Raw genomic sequence first — 18,459 nt, forward strand, 5'->3', positions numbered from 1 at the left:
TTAATTAGAAATTGAGTAAAACATCACAGATGACTTAAAGTCCACAAGAGACAGAAATACCAATAAATATGTCTCCAGATACATATTGCCATTTGTCCCTACTATACTGATGAAGAATGAAAAAGCTTTGACATTGGGAGATAAATCTATGGTTCAGATACCTGCATAGGTTCACCATAGTTTACAGTTGGAGCAATACAGTATATGGAGATAGTGTAGGGTCCTATCTAAACTAGAAAGATTTGTTGGTATAGTTATACCGGTATCCCAATCCCTTCTTGTGTAGACACAAATTATATCAACAAAAAAGAGCTTTTGTTAATATAAAAGCTATAGTGGTAAAAACTGATAGAACTGTGTCTACACTAACGTTTTGCCAGTATAAAAGTGTTACAAAAAATCACCCCCTACCTCACACTGTTATACCCACAAAAGATTCTAGAGTTGGCCAGGACTAAGACAGCATGAACCATTTGCTTCTTACCAAAAGAGGCAATTTACAACTACCCTAACGGGTCACTGGATGGTTAAGGGATTGTTAATGAGCTAAAGGAGTTTCTCCCCTTTACAGAGCTGGGATCTTTTAAATCTAGACTGAACAAAACAAGGAACAATCCTGAGTTTGCAGGGAGACAGACTTGAGAATGTAATTTTTTTCTTTTTCATCTTTCAAAGTGTCATGAGATGAGGCTCTTTTTCAGCAACTCATGGAACTTAGAGATAGAAAAATACAAAGGCCTGTTAGCTTGACATCAAAGAACCAGTGGATTGGGGTGAGATTGCTACAGCAATATTGAGCCAATTTTCAAATGTTATATTCCTCTCATATGCACAATACAAGTAGAGCTGCTACTTGTCCTGAGCTGTCAGCATGTTCAGATGCTGAAAATTATATTCAGTTAGAAATGCATAATGCTAGAAGTATTTAATTCTTTGGGAGGGCAGGTCTGCCCTAACATGTAGATTTATGCACAATTTACTGTAGTTAATCCCAGTGAAATTTCCATCACTGATCCACACCTTAGTTCCCAGGTCTGAAAGTGATCAGGAGGAAAGCTGGGAAACAAGCAGGAAGAACTGGAAGTCCTGGCACAGTCAAAGAACTATGATGTGATTGGTATAACAGAGACTTGGTGGGGTAGCTCACATGACTGGAGGACTGTCATGGGTGGGTATGAACTGTTCAGAAAGGACAGGCAGGGGAGGAAAGGTGAAAGAGTTGCACTGTATGTAAAAGAGCGGCATGATTGCTCAGAACTCCAGTCTGAAACTGGACAAAAGCCTGTTGAGAGAGTTGGATTATGTTTAGAAGTGAGAGCATCAAGTGTGATGTTGTGGTGGGTGTGTGCTATAGACCACCAGACCAGGAGGATGAGGTAGACGAGTCTTTCTTTGAACAATTAACTGAAGTTTCCAGAACACAGCCTTGGTTCTAATGTGGGACTTTAATCACCCTGACATCTGCTGGGAGAGTAATACAGCAGTGTATAGACAATCCAGGAAGTTTTTGGAGAGGGTTTGGGGACAACTTCCTGGTGCAACTAATGGAGGAACCAACCAGGAGCTGTTCTCCTCTTGACCTGCTGCTTTCAAACAGGGAAGAATTGGTAGGGGAAGTAGATATGGGTGGCCATCTGGGCAGCAGTGACCATGAGATGGTTGAGTTCAGGATCCTCACAAAAGCAAGAAAGGAGAGTAGCAAAATACGGACCCTGGACTTCAGAAAAGCAGACTTTGACTCCTTTAGGGAACTGGTGGGCAGGATCCCTTGGGAGGCTAATACAAAGGGGAAAGGAGTCCAGGAAAGTTGGCTGTATTTTAGAGCAGCCTTACTGAGGGTGCAGGAACAAACCATCCTGAAGTGCAGAAAGAATAGCAAATATGGAAGGCAACCAGCTTGGCTTAACAATGAAATCTTCGGTGAGCTTAAACACGAAAAGGAAGTTTACAAGAAGTGGAAACTTGAACAGATGATTAGGGAGTATAAAAATATTGCTTGAGCATGCAGGAGTGTAATCAGGAAGGCCAAAACACAAATGGAGTTGCAGCTAGCAAGGGATGTGAAGGGTAACAAGAAGTGTTTCTACAGGTATGTTAACAACAAGAAAAAGGTCAGGGAAAGTGTGGGACCCTTAATGAATGGTGGAGGCAACCTAGTGACAGATGATGTAGAAAAAGCTGGTAGAAAAAATATTGAATGCTTTTTTTACCTTGGTCTTCACAGACAAAGTCAGCTCCCACACTGCTGTCTGGCAATATAATATGGGGAGGAGGTGAGCAGCCCTCAGTGGAGAAAGAACAGATTAAGGACTATTTAGAAAAGCTGGACATGCACAAGTCAATGGGTCCAGATCTAATGCATCCGAGGGTGCTGAGGGAGTTGGCAATTATCTTTGAAAACTCATGGCGATCTGGGGAAGTCCTGGACAATTGGAAAAAGGGAAATATAGTGCCCATCTTTAAAAAAGGGAAGAAAGAGAATCCGGGGAACTACAGAGTTGTGAGTCTCACCTCAGTCCCTGGAAAAATCATGGAGCAGGTCCTCAAGGAAACTATTTTGAAGCACTTGGAGGAGAGGAAGGTGATCAGGAACAGTCAACATGGATTCACCAAGGGCAAGTCATGCCTGACCAACTTGATTGCCTTCTGTGATGAAATAACTGGCTCTGTGGATATGGGAAAAACAGTGGATGTGATATATCTTGACTTTAGCAAAGCTTTTGATATGGTCTCCCACAGTATTCTTGCCCGCAAGTTAAAAAAGTATGGATTGGATGAATGGACTAGAAAGCTGGCTAGATGGTCTGGCTCAACGAGTAGTGATCAACAGCTTGATGTCTAGTTGACAGCCGGTATCAAGTGGAGTGCCCCAGGGGTCAGTCCTGGAACTGGTTTTGTTCAACATCTTTCTTAATGATCTGGATGATAGATGGATTGCACCCTCAGAAAGTTTGCAGATGACACTAAGGTGGGGATAGAGGTAGATATGCTGGAGGGTAGGGATAGGGTCCAGAGTGACCTAGACAAATTGGAGGATTGGGCCAAAAGAAATCTGATGAGGTTCAGCAAGGGCAAGTGCAGAGTCCTGCACTTAGGATGGAAGAATCCCATGCATCGCTACAGGCTGGGGACCGACTGGCTAAGTAGCTGTTCTGCAGAAAAGGACCTAGGTATTACAGTAGATGAGAAGCTGGATATGAGTCAGCAGTGTGCCCTTGTTGCCAAGAAGGCTAACGACATATTGGACTGCATTAGTAGGAGCATTGCCAGCAGATCAAGAGACGTGATCATTCCCCTCTATCTGAAACTGGTGAGGCTACATCTGGAGTACTGCATCCAGTTTTGCCCCCCTCCCCACTACAGAAAGGATGTGGACAAATTGGAGAGAGTCCAGTGGAGGGCAACGAAAATGATCAGGGGGCTGGGACACATGACTTAGGAGGAAAGGCTGAGGGAACTGGGCTTGTTTAGTCTGCAGAAGAGTGAGGGGGATTTGATAGCAGCCTTCAACTACCTGTAGGGGGGTTCCAATGAGGATGGAGCTCAGCTGTTCTCAGTGGTGGCAGATGACAGAACAAGGAGCAATGGTCTCAAGTTGAAGTGGGGAAGATCTAGTTTGGATATTAGAAACACTATTTCACTAGGAGAGTGGTGAAGCACTGGAATGAGTTGCCTAGGGAGCTGGTGGAATCTCCATCCTTAAAAGTTTTTAAGGCCTGGCTTGAAAAAGCCCTGGCTGGGATGATTTAGTTGGTGTTGGTCCTGCTTTGAGCAGGGGTTTGGACTAGATGACCTCCTGAGGTCTCTTCCAACCCTAATCTTCTATGATTCTATTATTCTAAGGTACTTGCCAGATACTTTCTATTTCCAGTGAAATAATAAACTGTGAATCATAGTATATTTAGTCTAGTTTCCTAACTGGGAAAAAACAAGACCAATGCAAAATGCAGTCATTGAAAGATAGCTGCATACAATTCCATTTGAAAATTGTCCTTCTCAGCAGCTTGTGAAGGCAATTCCAGAACAGCTCTGCAAGTGACAATGGGAGGAAAGGAGCAAAGTGACAGTTTAACTACAGTAAGAGAGATAGATAGATTTATTTATCCTCTTCAGTGATGCAGGACAGTCCAAATAGATCCAGGAAATGAGATTATCTAGTGCACCCAGACTTCCAAGGCAAAGCCTTGCATTTCATTCATTTGAAAGGGCTTGCTTTTAAAACTATTTTCAAGATGTTGATATGGCCTCTCAGTAACAGTGAAAAGGGTAAACCAACAATGGGGGAATTTAAAGATATAATCCACAAAAATGCTGCATCACAAACTGAAAATAAAAACAACATAAGGTGGCTATATTTATTCAGTAGTGTTTCCCACTGTAATCTGCCTGCTGACTAGGGCTGTGTCAGGCTCATTTACAAACCTGAAACCAGTGAAACTTGGCCCAACTTTGTTGAAAGTCTTTGGGAGTTCTCACAGCCCTTTGGAGGGGAACCTAGAACAAATTTCATATGCATGTCCTCCCTCTCCATGTGTTTTGAGGAGGATTTATGATTATGTTCAAACCCATGCAAAATATATTAAGTTTTTATATGGTTTCTTCAACTCAAAACCAGGCCAAGTGTGTTTGGGTTCATTCAAACTCAAAGCAAAACTCAGAAGGTTATAAAAAAAGTAGATGAAAACCAAAAAAAAAGTGAAGGTTTCATTTAAAAAGAGAACAAAACCATTGAAAAGCACAATTAAAAGAGCCAAGTAACCTTTATTCTGTCTCATGGCCTGCCCATCTGTATGCCTGGCTTGTAAGCTAGACATGTTTTGCCATGAACTTTAAGAAATCCACAGCCACAAAAATCCTACTGTAAACTTTAATATAATTTTGAGTAACAGCTTGCTCCATGAGCAGTCTCATTGATTTCAGTGGGACTAATCATAGAGTAAGGTGCTATTCAGCAAAACTAAAGGGGCAGAATCTGGGACAAAACTGCCTTAAGTAAACCTGAAGGATGACAGTTTTTATGTTGTTCGAATTCACAATGAATATTCACATGTGCTTTTTCTATACGTCAGATGAAATTTAAAACGACATCTGCATAATGAATTGTGTCAATACTTTGCATATATTTAAAGGCACACAATAATTAAGGATCCAGAGGCAAAGTTATTTAATATTCTGACTTGATCAGTCCTGGTCAGGCTAACACCAGATGCCAACCTTGACTCATGTGCATGTCAATTTCAGGGAAAGGATCATGACTAACATCTGCTCTGCCATGCTATCTGTAAATGTACATTTGGTTGCTCTTGCAAACCAACAGTGATATAAAACAGGAACAAAATCCAGACATAACTTGTTTCTAACAGAGAAGTGAAAGCTACAAAGGCCAAATGATCATTTAATGTGGACATGTTGTAACTGCTTAAATGCTCAGCTAAATATCCTGATTATGTTTCTTTTCACCCTGAGTACCTTGAAAAACTGGATCACTTCCAATTTGTTTGCTATAGCAGTTAATTAAGTTTAATCATCCACCTGACAAGAATACCTCTGCAATCCAAATTGCAGGTTTTTCTGAAGATTCCAATTTCAAATCTGCAGCCTTTTCCTTATATTTAGTATTTTTATATTTTATGTTTATAAAAGGATTGAGTTTTGAAGAGCCCTCAATCCGCCCCTGACTGGACAGTCACAACTTTTCCACAGAATAACTTGTGCATATTGATTGTACATACAGTGGACCAGATGCTAAAGTCTCTTTGTGCCACTCTATTGTTGGGAGTAACTTAAAGTTGATCTATAGGAGCAGTGGAAGATTCTTCCAGCACATGGCATTCCTAGGCTGCATAGAACTGGTATGATCAACTCTACACCTCCTTCTAGCAGCCCCTTCAGTGTATGTTTTTGGGGCAGGCAGGAGTGTGGCCAGAGCACACTTTAATCTGACAACCTCAAGTAGCATAATGGCCCCATGGAAAACATTGAAGGCTAGTGTAATTTAGAGGAACCGTAATGCTATTCTAAATCATGCTGGGGTCAAATTGACCTCCAGCTGCCCTGGGGACAGAGAAGTGCAAAAGTGGCTAATAGGCATCCTGGTCCCTCTATCTCACCCCCTGTGATGGAGCTCTGGTGGAGCTAAGAATCAGGATTAATGCTTACACACTTTACTGATGTGTGCTTATGGATATCTGAGAGTCTATTATTCTTTATCTACCATGCTGAATATTCTTAACTATAAACACTGATCTGAAAAAAACAAGGATCAAGTTTTACAGCTCTACTAAAACAGTGGTTAGTCTAAACAGACTTAAGATGTTTTTACTTTGGGCCTATAATCAGTACCTGGTATTAATTTGTTTTTTGAAACAAGTAGATAGCCACATAAAACTTTGCTCAGTTTATATTATAGCATAAGGTTGCATAAAATGTCCATCAGTTTTACGCTGGAAAGCTATACTTCCAATGGCATTGTGTTGATCAGGTCCTCCAAAAAGGTGTAGCATCAAAAAAGATATTGAAAAAGAGTAATTCCTTGTAATTTGGTTGATAGGAAACTAAAAACGTGTTTCCATTACAATACAGGACATTTGACTTAAATTATTATATTGCCATTAGCCATACATATATGTATTCATTATAGAAAACATGTTAGTAGTTTAAAACTCTATCAGTCAAAGCATATACTGTAGGAACAATATACTGTAGGAACAATAGAAATATCTAGGTTTTTAAAGGGCCATAATCACCACAGAACCTGAGCATCTTATATACGGTATATTGATGAATTGATCCTCAGAACATCTGTGTGTGGCTGGTAAGTATAATACCCATTTTCCAGACAGGGAGCTAATTCACAGAGATGATGGCTCCAATTCAACAAAGCATGTGCTTAACTTTGACAAGATCAGGATTCTCAAACTGCTAGGACCACTTCTTGAAAGAGAATATGCTCAACCCCTTCCAAATATCCCGCTTCTAATCTGACCCTATCCTACCCTGTGAGAACTACAGTAAATTAATACATTTGTTTGATTTTAAAAATGTATATGAGTGTCCTTTCCCATGAACTAATCTTTTCCTTTTCCAGTCATCTCGTCCCATGAACTAGATGCTAATTGGTCATTTTTTATATCTAATGTCTGTGTTCCTGTCAAAATAAACTTCATTCTGTTCTTAACTTTTATTCTGCCAACTTTGAACCTGCAATAATATTTACTGATCTGGACTTTCCTTTGCTTCTACACCTATGTTTAGTCTTGTGTTAGTAATAATGAACCTTGCAAGAGTCAGGAGAGCAGAAACTAGAGAGGATAATTTTGGACTGTGGGGCTAACTTTGAGATGAAGCAGTTCCCATTAACTTAAAGTGGAATTTTGGCTGTTCAGGCTTCTGAAACTTCTACTCCAAGTTTGGTCTCTGCGTTTAAACATCTAATCACCCTGTTTGCATGAACACTTCTGAGTTTTGGAGAATGGCCAGAGTTTTCTATGCAAATTTGGAAATTAGGTTTTAAACAAAACCTAAATGTTAAATAACCTAAAATGTTCAATAGCCATCTCCAATAGAATTGTGGGTGCAATTTTACTCCTGCCTGTAATATCTCAGGGTGTCAAGTTAATTTCACCCTCAGATGTATCCTAAAATTGGAGCCTAAGACTTTAAGAAGTCAAGGTGAACTTTATCTGTGTTCAAGAGACCTGCACAGGCCTAGGTATCCCTTATGTACCAGAGAGCTTTCTGAGTGGTGCATAGCCCTTGTTCAATCCCCCTGCACTAGGGATGGATTTCACTCTGGATGAATTGATAAATATATTTACATGGTCAGCATTAGAGTGACACAGCAGGAACATCCTTGGCCTATAAACCAGAGACTGATGGACTGAAGCCATCTTCTGCTAGCTGCTGCCTCCTCTAAAGAAGGATGGTCTTGTGGTTAGAGCTGGAACAGGGACTCAGGAAATCTGGGTTCAATCCTAGATTGGCTCCACCACAGACTTTCAGCATTGCCAGCCCCAAGCATTCAACGGTCGTGAGTCAGGGTCCCCAAAATAATCTGATAATGTGATTTGGCTGAAAAAATGATCAATTATTTGTCTTCTGGTTTTTTAGCCTTTAGAGTGCACAGAGGTCACATTCTCAAGGTTTTCTTTGCAGCCATGACAGCTAGAAGCTTACCTTAAAAAATAAAGCTGAAAATCCTAATCACAGCACTCCAAGTTTTGGGGTGTTAGGTAAAATAACAAATGTTGCAAGTAATGTGATAAAAATCACAAGAGTTGACAAGAATGAATGAGTTCATATCTTACCTAAGGAAAGTCTCCCAATCTTTCAGTGCCCCTTTCTGCATCTATAAAACTAAGATAAAAATACTATGTCTACGCTTTTTCTGACTTGTCCAATTATACTGTAAACTTGTTTTAGCAGGGATTGTCTGGAATGCTCATGGGGAGACAAGGTGGGTGAGGTGATATATTTTATTAGACCAACTTCTGTTGGTGAAAGAGACAAACTTCTGAGCTTGAAATCTTTTCTCTTTCACCAACAGAAGTAGGTCCAATAAAAGATATTACCTCACCCACCATGTCTCTCTCATATTTTGGGACCAACACGGTTACAACCACACTGCAAACAACTATGTTCCTGGACAGTACTTAGCACAATGGATCCCTGATCTCAAATGAGACCTTTAGGTGCTACTGTAATACAAATGATTAATAATAATGTTTTGAAAGTTAAAGTGAAGACAAAATTGACAAATAAGTCATCAATTCTGTTTAAGAAAATGATTTGTGGATTTCCTGGTTGCACTCGTCTGTAAGGTATCACAGTTCTTTGATACCTAATATTTTTGGAGCTCTCTTATTTAATCCCTTTAAGAAAGTAAGTATCTGCTATCATATCAAAGTGGTTCATGCCCAAAAGAAAGGCTCATATGATTAACCTTCTGCAATGCCAATGCAAAAGTAAAGTTAAAAAAGATCAATGGACAGATTCACTAGTAGAATCCAGCTACTTTGCATCATTAGGGTGCGCTGCTAAACAGCTGGAACATTCTGGTGAATCTGAGCCCAAATCCTTTTTCTGTGTATAATAAAAAATTGTGACAGGTTTTAGAGTGGCAGCCATGTTAGTCTGTATCAGCAAAAACAACAGGGAGTACTGGTGGCACCTTAGAGACTAACACATTTATTTGGGCACAAGCTTTCGTGAAGTGGGTTTTAGTCCCCGAAAGCTTATGGCCAAATAAATAAAAATTGTGTAGTACATAATAGAGAAACCCCATAAGCATATTTTCATATTTTAACAACATGGAGTATAACAAGCAGAAAATCCCATACACAATGGCAATATTGAAGGATGGCATTTTTTAACATCATGGGATGATTTCAAATGCCAGAGGGAATTGGTTTTATAAGCATTCAATCTGTAAGATTCAGCAAGCATAACCTGGAGAAGAAACGAATTACATGCCTGGGACATTTTCACTGAGCACTGTAGCCTGTAATATAGATGTGTTAAATCCAGTTGTAGACATCTCAAGCCAGTTATCTCCAGATTTAATATACTTTCAGTCAATAAGGAAAAATAAATAAATGGGGGGGACCATTTATAAAGTGCAGTTCTACAATGCTTGCTTTCTGTTTTTGCCAGGAAGTGAGTATTGCATGCTAAATAAATCAGATATACACCAACCATTCCCTTGCAGAAAGACTCCTAAAATGTAGGACTTCCTGGAATTGGACCACCAATTGATGTAAATCTCTTAACATGGACAATTTTCTCTCCAGTTATTTCAGGATAAGAGCAAAAGCACATGCTCTCGGCATCACATGAGGATTGTCACGGGAGATATCTTCTGAATGCCTAATGAGGAATCAGAGAAATTAACTGGAAAAGAAAGATGGTTGTGCCAGAGTTATTGCTTCCACACATCGTCAGGTGACAGGTGCCTCCTCAGAGGGCAGAATACTATTTTATAACCAGAATATTTATTGTAAATTGTATTAGCTATCTGCAACATAGTAACCTCTGGTTTCAGAGTAGCAGCCGTGTTAGTCTGTATCCGTAAAAATAAAAGGAGTACTTGTGGCACCTTAGAGACTAACAAATTTATTTGAGCATAAGCTTTCGTGAGCTACAGCTCACTTCATCGGATGCATACAGTGGAAAATATAGTGGGGAGATTTTATATACACAGAGAACATGAAACAATGGGTGTTACCATACAGACTGTAACAAGAGTGATCAAGAAAGATGAGCTATTATTAGCAGGAGAGTGGGGGGTCGGGGAGGGACCTTTTGTAGTGATAATCAAGGTGGGCCATTTCCAGCACTTTACAAGAACAGTAGGAGGGGAAATAAACGAGGGGAAATAATTTTACTTTGTGTAATGACACATCCACTCCCAGTCTTTATTCAAGCCTAAGTTAATTGTATCCAGTTTGCAAATTAATTCCAATTAAGCAGTCTCTCATTGGAGTCTGTTTTTGAAGTATTTTTGTTGAAGAATTGCCACTTTTAGGTCTGTAATCGAGTGACCAAAGAGATTGAAGTGTTCTCCGACTGGTTTTTCAATGTTATAATTCTTGACGTCTGATTTGTGTCCATTTATTCTTTTACATAGAGACTGTCCAGTTTGGCCAATGTACATGGCAGAGGGGCATTGCTGGCACATGATGGCATATAGCACATTGGTAGATGTGCAGGTGAACGAGCCTCTGATGTTGTGGCTGATGTGATTAGGCCCTATGATGGTGTCCTCTGAATAGATATGTGGACACAGTTGGCAACGGGCTTTGTTGCAAGGATAGGTTCCTGGGTTAGTGGTTTTGTTGTGTGGTGTATGGTTGCTGGTGAGTATTTGCTTCAGGCTGGAGGGCTATCTGTAAGCAAGGACTGGCCTGTCTCCCAAGACCAGTGATAGTAACCTCTATAATGATCTGTGCTACTCCCCCACCTTTTCTGCCCTGCCTGTCCTTCCTGAACAGTTTATAACCATCCATGACTGTACTCCAGTCATGTGAGTTATCCCACCAAGTCTCTGTTATTCCAATCACGTCATAATTCCTTGACATCACCAGGACCTCCAGTTCTCCCTGCTTGTTTCCAAGGCTTTGTGCATTTGTATATAAGCACTTGAGATAACCTGTTGATTGCCCCTCATTCCCAGTATGAGGCAGGAGCCCTCCCCTCTCAGACATTCCTGCCTGTGCTTCCTCCCGGTATCCCGCTTTCCCACTTACCTCAGGGCTTTGGTCTCCTTCCCCCGGTGAACCTAGTTTAAAGCCCTCCTCACTAGGTTAGCCAGCCTGCTGGCAAAGATGTTCTTCCCTCTCTTCGTAAGATGGAGCCCGTCTCTGCCCAGCACTCCTCCTTCATGGAACACCATCCCATGGTCAAAGAATCCAAAGCCTTCTCTCCGACACCACCTGCGTAGCCATTCGTTGACCTCCACGATTCGACGGTCCCTACCCAGGCCTTTTCCTTCCACGGGGAGGATGGACGAGAACACCACTTGCGCCTCCAACTCCTTTATCCTTCTTCCCAGAGCCACGTAGTCCGCAGTGATCCGCTCAAGGTCATTCTTGGCAGTATCATTGGTGCCCACGTGGAGAAGCAGGAAGGGGTAGCGATCCGAGGGCTTGATGAGTCTCGGCAGTCTCTCCGTCACATCACGAATCTTAGCCCCTGGCAAGCAGCAGACTTCTCGGTTTTCCCGGTCAGGGCGGCAGATAGATGACTCAGTCCCCCGGAGGAGAGAGTCCCCGACCACCACCACCCGCCTTCTCCTCTTGGGAGTGGTGGTCGTGGAACCCCCAACCTCAGGACATCGCATCTCATGCCTCCCAACCAGCGGGGTCTCCTTCTGCTTTCTCCCCCCAGACATATCATCTGGTCCACTCTCCGCAATGGTACCTGTGGAGAGAACATGAAAGCGGTTAGTTACCTGTGTCTGTGTTACTGGAACCCGGACATTCCGCTTACCTCTTCTGGAGGTCACATGTTGCCAAGCTTCTTCACTGGCCTCTTGGCTCCTCTGTGCAACCTGCTCTAAATCTTTAGAGCTTTGTGCCCCTAGAAGGCTATCCTGAGTTTGGTCCAGAAAATCCTCAGTCTCTCGTATACAACGCAGGGTCGTTACCTGTTGCTCCAGACCTTCAATCTTCTCTTCCAATATGGAGACCAGCTTGCACTTTGTACAGACAAAGTCGCTTCTGTCCTGTGGAAGAAAGACAAACATGGCACATCCAGTGCAGGTCACAATAGCTGAACCCCCCCCTTCCATATCACCTACCTACTATGAGCTTCCTCAGAGACGTTGGCAAGATGTAAGCCTCACTGGGCTCACTCCAGGCGAACTCCCAGGCAAACTCCTGCTGTGAGCTGCTCTGCTGTCCCCGCTGCTCAGCTGGTTCGCGAGGCTCTGGCTATTTTTAAACAGCCAGGCTTCCCTGACGCAAACACACAGACACCCTAATGCCCGCCCCCTGCAGGCTAGCAGCCAATCAGACACTCACTCAGGCTCTCTCCCTGCCCTCCCAGCAAACACACGCTCGGATACTTCCTCAGCAAGCAAACACACACACTCGGATACTTACCAGTCCCAGGCAAACTCCTGCTGTGAGCTGCTCTGCTGTCCCCGCTGCTCCGCTGGTTCGCTGCCGCTCAGCTGGTTCGCGAGGCTCTAGAAGTGTGTGCAACAAGAGTGATGTCATGGTGGGAGTCTGCTATAGACCACCGGACCAGGGGGATGAGGTGGATGAGGCTTTCTTCCGGCAACTCACGGAAGCTACTAGATCGCATGCCCTGATTCTCATGGGTGACTTTAATTTTCCTGATATCTGCTGGGAGAGCAATACAGCGGTGCATAGACAATCCAGGAAGTTTTTGGAAAGCGTAGGGGACAATTTCCTGGTGCAAGTGCTAGGGGAGCCAACTAGGGGGAGCGCTTTTCTTGACCTGCTGCTCACAAACCGGGTAGAATTAGTGGGGGAAGCAAAAGTGGATGGGAATCTGGGAGGCAGTGACCATGAGTTGGTTGAGTTCAGGATCCTGACGCAGGGAAGAAAGGTAAGCAGCAGGATACGGACCCTGGACTTCAGGAAAGCAGACTTTGACTCCCTCAGGGAACAGATGGCCAGGATCCCCTGGGGGACTAACATGAAAGGGAAGGGAGTCCAGGAGTGCTGGCTGTATTTCAAGGAATCCCTGTTGAGGTTACAGGGACAAACCATCCCGATGAGTCGAAAGAATAGTAAATATGGCAGGCGACCAGCTTGGCTTAATGGTGAAATCCTAGCGGATCTTAAACATAAAAAAGAAGCTTACAAGAAGTGGAAGGTTGGACATATGACCAGGGAAGAGTATAAAAATATTGCTCGGGCATGTAGGAAAGATATCAGGAGGGCCAAATCGCACCTGGAGCTGCAGCTAGCAAGAGATGTCAAGAGTAACAAGAAGGGTTTCTTCAGGTATGTTGGCAACAAGAAGAAAGCCAAGGAAAGTGTGGGCCCCTTACTGAATGAGGGAGGCAAGCTAGTGACAGAGGATGTGGAAAAAGCTAATGTACTCAATGCTTTTTTTGCCTCTGTTTTCACTAACAAGGTCAGCTCCCAGACTGCTGTGCTGGGCAACACAAAATGGGGAAGAGATGGCCAGCCCTCTGTAGAGATAGAGGTGGTTAGGGACTATTTAGAAAAGCTGGACGTGCACAAGTCCATGGGGCCGGATGAATTGCATCCGAGAGTGCTGAAGGAATTGGCGGCTGTGATTGCAGAGCCCTTGGCCATTATCTTTGAAAACTCGTGGCGAACGGGGGAAGTCCCGGATGACTGGAAAAAGGCTAATGTAGTGCCCATCTTTAAAAAAGGGAAGAAGGAGGATCCTGGGAACTACAGGCCGGTCAGCCTCACCTCAGTCCCTGGAAAAATCATGGAGCAGGTCCTCAAAGAATCAATCCTGAAGCACTTAGAGGAGAGGAAAGTGATCAGGAACAGTCAGCATGGATTCACCAAGGGAAGGTCATGCCTGACTAATCTAATCGCCTTTTATGATGAGATTACTGGTTCTGTGGATGAAGGGAAAGCAGTGGATGTATTGTTTCTTGACTTTAGCAAAGCTTTTGACACGGTCTCCCACAGCATTCTTGTCAGCAAGTTAAGGAAGTATGGGCTGGATGAATGCACTATAAGGTGGGTAGAAAGCTGGCTAGATTGTCGGGCTCAGCGGGTAGTGATCAATGGCTCCATGTCTAGTTGGCAGCCGGTGTCAAGTGGAGTGCCCCAGGGGTCGGTCCTGGGGCCCGTTTTGTTCAATATCTTCATAAATGATCTGGAGGATGGTGTGGATTGCACTCTCAGCAAATTTGCGGATGATACTAAACTGGGAGGAGTGGTAGATACGCTGGAGGGGAGGGATAGGATACAGAAGGACCTAGACAAATTGGAGGATTGGGCCAAAAGAAATCTAATGAGGTTCAATAAGGATAAGTGCAGGGTCCTGCACTTAGGATGGAAGAATCCAATGCACCGCTACAGACTAGGGACCGAATGGCTCGGCAGCAGTTCTGCGGAAAAGGACCTAGGGGTGACAGTGGACGAGAAGCTGGATATGAGTCAGCAGTGTGCCCTTGTTGCCAAGAAGGCCAATGGCATTTTGGGATGTATAAGTAGGGGCATAGCGAGCAGATCGAGGGACGTGATCGTTCCCCTCTATTCGACACTGGTGAGGCCTCATCTGGAGTACTGTGTCCAGTTTTGGGCCCCACACTACAGGAAGGATGTGGATAAATTGGAAAGAGTACAACGAAGGGCAACGAAAATGATTAGGGGTCTAGAGCACATGACTTATGAGGAGAGGCTGAGGGAGCTGGGATTGTTTAGTCTGCAGAAGAGAAGAATGAGGGGGGATTTGATAGCTGCTTTCAACTACCTGAAAGGGGGTTTCAAAGAGGATGGCTCTAGACTGTTCTCAATGGTAGCAGATGACAGAACGAGGAGTAATGGTCTCAAGTTGCAATGGGGGAGGTTTAGATTGGATATTAGGAAAAACTTTTTCACTAAGAGGGTGGTGAAACACTGGAATGCGTTACCTAGGGAGGTGGTAGAATCTCCTTCCTTAGAGGTTTTTAAGGTCAGGCTTGACAAAGCCCTGGCTGGGATGATTTAACTGGGACTTGGTCCTGCTTTGAGCAGGGGGTTGGACTAGATGACCTTCTGGGGTCCCTTCCAACCCTGATATTCTATGATTCTATGATTCTATAATGATCTCAATGCTAAACGTAGACAAGGGCACTTGTAAAGTGATATGAAGTAGACAAATTATGCATGCTTAAGTATCTGCCAAAAGGATAGTTATTTCACACAGTGCACACCAGTTAATGCTTCACAGTTCCTGTGATCCATCTAGATGCTGAAATATTAATAAAAAACAAAACAAAAATACCCAAACAGATTAGCCCCTTTGAAAATTGAGGCCTGATTTTCAGAGGGTCGGTGCTCAGGACTTCCTGAAAATCAGATCCATTTAAGTTTGACCCCCCCAAAAATCAGGCTTTCAAAAATCACTGATCACTTTTGAAAATTTAGGCCACTGTTCGGTCCTCTTGTCCACAGTAAACTGGGGGCAAGCAATGACATCGATAATACATTTGACGTGCATTGGAGTTCAGGTTGACTGCTGAAATCACAGTGTTGCTGCAGAACAATAAAGTAATCAAACCCAGCATGCTGTTTTATGTGGTCACACTGAATTAATTCAAATAGACATTGGACAGGCATAAATAGCATTGATAAATAAAGTCAAGGAAACCTTATGCATCCATAAAATGATTTATTGGGCACTCCGTTTATATCTCTATTCTCTTTTTTGTAACAGGACCATTGTTGAAATAACTGTTCTTTCTCTAAAACAGTTAGTCTAAATGACTAGGGAATTCTGTACAGCATGGACATGCAGAATTAGACTCTCGATGTTGTGTTTGTCTGCATGTGACCCAAGTAACTTAGGAGCTGTCTACATGAAGAGTTTTTTCTTCCTACAATAATTTTTGGGGTTTATTCAAATCAAAATGACCTGTGTACACATAATGCAATCCCCAGGGGTGAAAGTAAGGCAGTACGGCCAGTATAGTATACCTGTAAAAAAATAGCCACCAGTACTGGCCCGGACTGATGACTTTAAAGTGCTTTAAGGACCCTGCTTAAAGAGCTGCCGCAGCAGTGCTTTAACATCACTGCCCCTTTTGCGCCCCCTATTGGCGGCCCTGTCAGGTCCCTACCAGCAGGGCCACTGATGTGGGGGGGGGCGCAAAAGGGGCAGCAACGACCCGGCAGGGCCACCGATGGGGGGCGCAAAAGGGACAGCGACATTAAAGTGATGCCATGACAGCGCTTTTAACGTTATTGCCCCATTTGTGCCCCCCGGCAGCCGACAGGGGGGCAAAAGAAGCAGCTGTCCCTGGCCCTTTAAATTGCTGCTGGAGCCCCAGGGGGCATGGGCCAGGCAGTGCAGATGGGCTGGCTGGGGGGCACTGACCCCAGCCCCGCCCCTTCTGCCCCAGGCCCCAGCCCTTCTGGGGTGAGGCCAGAGCAGCCCTGTACTGGTAAGGGCTCAATTTTACTTTCACCCCTGGCAATCCCTTCATGAGAATTAACTCACCAGATATTGTGAACGGGCTAATCCAGTTTAAAACTTGATTAAGTCCATTGTAGAAAGTTTAAGGTTCATCAGAACACATCTGTATTTCACAGTGACTTGGCAGTCCACCAGCTGTTATCCCACACTGCATTGTTTCATACCAGAACCAACCTGTCTAACTGTGTGCCTTCTACAGCTCTGGGATCATCTTGATCAGATTCACTTCCCCATTTAAATGCTGGCACACAGGTTCACCCCCATTTACAATGGCAAGCCCCTGTATTTGCATACCTCTGTATTTTAAGAGCAGTATTTCTTTCACCTGTGGGTTCCTGGTTTGAGCTCAGAGGGATTCTACAGTAAAATGAGGTTCTGGTCTCAATTCAGGAACTAGTGCAGCTAATCAATAAGCAGTATTTCAAAATAAATCTGTTTGGAAGAAATGGCAGCAGTTGAAGAGCCAAGACAACTTAGTTAACAGAGAGTGAACTCAATACTTGGAAGGAAGGGCAAAAGAAAGAGAAGTTAATGGGACCCACCCATGTAAGTGATTACATTTGCACTGTGAATATCAGGATTGTAGTTAAAACATCAAGTCTTCAGGTTACAGAGCTGCTAATCTCTTCAATATCTCAGTGTCAGAGTTCCCCAGTGGCAGGCTGAGGCAGGAGAAGATGCAGGCTGGAATGAGCTGGCTAGTGTGGAAATAGACACTGCTAGTGCAGGAGTAAGGACCATCTAGAGCAGTCTATTGAAATTACTAGCAACAGGAATGCTCCACGCCAAGTGGTGAATTTGAGAAGACTGGAGATATTGCTTCTCTCCAGAGCCTATATACCTCCCTTTGGATCACGTGTGTGGGTCCTCACCTGTGGATTGGCTGAACGCTGCTTGAATGGTATGGGGCCTATCACAAGACCGGCAGGAATTTGCCTCTGGTCACTCATCAAACTCTCTGGCTCGGGATGACTCATCACATTTAAACAGGCTCAAAAAGATGTAATTTAGGTTTATGTAGGTTTAGAAGTATCACCATCAGAAGATGCCTACCAGGCAGCTTTGAGCCTGAAGTAGGCTGGGGACATGTATGTTGTTGGCCGGTTCCCACAAATGATCAGCAGGACCACAGCCCACCCAATAGACACTCTGCATGCGCTTCCCATGGAGAATCTTGGAGTCCAAGATCTGCCTCATCAGGAATTCTTCCTGTCCCAGGACTATGATGCAGAGAGGAGGTGGTCGTATCCATCTGGGAAAGGAGTTGTAAATGTACTTTTTTGGCAGGGAAACAAGTAACACTGGGTGCACTTTCCTTGTATTGGGTAGCTGGAATTGAAGACCACCAGGTTAATCAGTTGGACAACTTGGAAATTGTGAGACACAAGCTTCATCATTCTCCAGTGACTGACATGGCCAGTCAGAGGCAAGTGATTACATCGCCCAAATATGGCCAGATCTGTTGACCATCAGGAGCATAGATCTGATATTTGAATAAGAGAACCGCATTCTTTACTGAGAAGTTCAAATCAGGGGTTGGATTTGTACTGGTCGACATCAATTTTACCACAAATGGATTTTGAGGCAAGAGAGACTTTACAAGAAACAATAAATCATTGTGCACAAGTATGTTAACAAATCATTGAAAGACTTGCCAGAAACAAACAGGAGTGGAGGAGCTTTGTCACCGCTCTAAACATCAGAGGTGTAATGGGAACATGATGATGATGGTGTTAACAAAACGGCAGGGCTTCAAAACTATGGAGTGCTCTATGGGTCTATTCCCTTGTTTGGGTACTTGCCCATGTGAGATAATGTGTTGGC

This window comes from Dermochelys coriacea, chromosome 1 (assembly GCF_009764565.3).
Source record: "Dermochelys coriacea isolate rDerCor1 chromosome 1, rDerCor1.pri.v4, whole genome shotgun sequence".
Classification (NCBI taxonomy): Eukaryota; Metazoa; Chordata; order Testudines; family Dermochelyidae; genus Dermochelys; species Dermochelys coriacea.